Raw genomic sequence first — 3,321 nt, 5'->3', positions numbered from 1 at the left:
ATAGCACCCCCACCTTCCCATGATATAAGGCATGTTGATACCTAAATAGGAAAAAAATGCTAGTCTCCTTGTATATGCTGCTCCGCACCCTCAGCTAAAAAAATGTCATTAAAAGCTAAATAATAATTTGAATCTTGGATATTGAGATGTTGTAAAAAAAATAAACTATATTTACCACAACCATCGCTCACATGTTATCTTGTGGGATCTACTGCTATGAGATTCACTCACATGACGAGGAATACACAAATCTTTTAGCGTAATTTGCGGTTTATGGTGCGACTATACTGACCGCGCACAAAGTTATGGTACTGATTTTCCGTAAAAGAGAAAGAGGGTTCTCAAGCATCTATCCAACAGAGTTACTTCTCATTTCTTTTTTCTTTTCTTGTTCTCACGTTATTATGAACGGGCGCTCCTATCCATGTTGCAAGAGTTAAGTACTGATGTTGTAATTATTATTTCTTTATGTTACGCAGTGGGAGTTGCATGAAACATGATGTGTGTTTGCGGTGGGAATTTTCTATCTTCGAATCGGATATCACGGTCATCTGATTCATTTTTTTATTGTAAATGTTGATTTCTGATGTTGCCAATGTTGCGACCATCGTCCGATGAAAAAATTATGATCGGACGCCCAGACGTATTATGAAGCTTATGGACAGCTTCAGCTGATATATAGGCTTACCACTCGACTAACAAATGGATTATTGGACTCTAATAAAGTCCAAAACTTGTGCGCCACGACTTGGAAGGCCGCCCTGGGTTTTGGAAACACCCAGGAAATCGCAACCGAATACAGACCAAATCTGAAAACCCAAACAAACCAAATTTCGAGTCGGAGTATTTCCTAAACAGAACACCACCACCGGCCAGTACCTTGCAGGCTAAGCTCACGCAGCGGCGCCAGTGCAAGGTGTGGCCCGTGAGAAACCGGCCCGAGGTAGGACGCGGCGACGCGGGGCTGCGCTACTCCGCAACGGTATCGACCACGGGGCGCCGGCGGTTGCGCCAGACGCGGGTCCCACATATCGTATCGTTTCTTTTCCTACTCCTTGCGGCCGACGCTTCCCCGAGGAGCAGCGCGTCAGGTGACGGCGCGCAATAAAAGGGAGCCCGCGATCTGGCCGGGGGACGCAAGTGAAGCCATCTCAATCTCATCCCCAACTCCGGACACGAGCAGCGAGCGGGTGGCGTTCTGGCCGCAGCGGCGGCGGAGCAGCCCTAGCTCGCTGGTTCACACCGAGGCCGCCGCAGCGCCCGCGATGGCAGGCTCCTCCGAGGACCCGTGCCGGACCCGCCGCCGCCGCCTCGCGGATCTGTACGGCGGCGGCGGCGGTCCGGAGGAAGGCGAGATCGTCACCGGGTACCACTCCGACGCCGACAACGCGGGGTACTACAACAGCAACCGCGGTTGCTCGAGCGACTCGGACGAGACCATCAGCGACTCCGTCCCGGCGCGCTACGGCAGCGCCGCCAGCACGTGCCCCGCCGTGGCGAACAGCAGCCACGTCGGCGGCCGCGCCGCGTCCTCCGCCGCGGCGGCGCTCGCCTGCCCCTTCTGCGGGAAGGAGTTCCGCAACCACAAGGCCGTGTGCGGGCACATGAAGGTTCACCGGGAGCAGGGGATCGGGAAGGCCAGCAAGGTGATCGAGCGCAGTGCGCCTGTCGTTGGGGCCTGGGGCGGCACCGCCAAACGAGGCGGCTCGGGGTCGAGGGCCAGGGCATCCTCTCCGATTCCCGAGCCGGTCGGCCAATCCATGGCCGTCGTGGTTGCAGAAGCCAAGATTGTCTTGGACCCGATGCCCTTGGCGTTCGCAACACCCAACCTGCCGCCCGTGCCCGCGGCGACCGCAGCGCCCGGTCCGTCACCCGTGCCCGTGGCGCCCGTAGTGGCCAGTGATTCCGCCGCGAGCAGCAGCGAGCCGTCGACGCGCGGCGACGCCACGGAGACAGTGGCGGCACGAGCAGCCAGTCCGCCCAAAGAAAAAGAAACCGTCGTCGACCTACACGCTGCACCGCCGCCGGCGCCGCCTGCTGCAGGGGTGCAGGCTCTACACGTCCGCCGGCAGCGAGTCGCGCCGCCGCCTAGAGGCCGGCAAGATCCGAATGGGTACACGTGCGGCAAGTGCAACAAGTGGTTCCGGACGCACCAGGGGCTCGGCGGCCACACGGTCGGCCACAAGAACCGGGAGCTCGCCGCCGCGCTCCAGGGCGGCGCCGCTCCACGCGGCCGCAACGCCAAGGCGGAGAGGACGCACGCGTGCAAGGTCTGCGGCGCGGAGTTCCCCGGAGGGATACAGCTCGGCGGCCACATGAGGAAGCACTGGAAGGGCGCGCCGTTCAACAAGAAGCCGCGCCGCGTCATCCAGCCCCTCGCGCACGTGGGATCGCCGGCACCTAGGCCTGCCATGGAGGGCAGAGTTCTTCTCTTTGGCATTGACATCGGGGCGGGGGTGAAGACGCCGGCAGCGCAAGGCGGCTCGTCTGCTCCGGAGGCCTCGGCGTCCATCGGTGGGGACAAGTAGGCAAACAATGGGAAGTTTCGCGTGGACTCTGATCGATCAGGTGCAACGGAAGAAAATGATTTTGAGGCCTAGTGTGGGTAGCCTAACAAAGGTTTAGTGTTAATATACATGTAATATATAGGATAATATCCTTCCTTTTCTTTTCTACTAGTACAAAACGCTTAAATTCATGAAGAGCAGTTGCTATCTTTTTGCAGACACAATTGAAATACAAATGCAGTGGTTGTTCTTAGTTCTTACTATTTTTTTTTCCTGATTTTAAGATTGCCATGGTTCCTGAAATACTACATCTACACTGGCCACCATGCTAGAAATAAAGTGCACGTAACATGTACATCTCTTTCTCCAATATAGAGGAAGTTGAATGCTGGCAGCAGAATATATGGATCGAACAATGAAACAACCTAGTAGATCTGACTGCTTGTCGGTTATCAGTTCCTTCAAAGTCGAGATGGATGTTTTGTGCTATGGAGTGTCATGCAGCTAGGCGCTATGATTAATTGCGAATTTGTGGAAGCAAATACCCCTTTTAAGGGGTTTGCGTTCAAAATACATGAAGCATGCTTATGAATTGTACTTGCCCATATATTGATATAAACTTGCTCCTATATCTATGTGTTTAGTGGTGCTACTGTTAATAGTGTAATGGCTAATGGAGTAGCAACCTCTTCATCGATCTGTCCCTGGAGCAGAACAGATTTGTGCGAGTTCACCTCCTGACACACCGTCGTTGTTCTTTTAAAAACTGTCCCTTGAAGAAGTGAAGCTATTGGTTCATGTACCAGGCAACATG

Source organism: Panicum virgatum, chromosome 5N (assembly GCF_016808335.1).
Source record: "Panicum virgatum strain AP13 chromosome 5N, P.virgatum_v5, whole genome shotgun sequence".
Classification (NCBI taxonomy): domain Eukaryota; kingdom Viridiplantae; phylum Streptophyta; class Magnoliopsida; order Poales; family Poaceae; genus Panicum; species Panicum virgatum.
The sequence above is the reverse complement of the archived record's forward strand: the minus strand, read 5'-3'. Positions refer to the sequence as shown.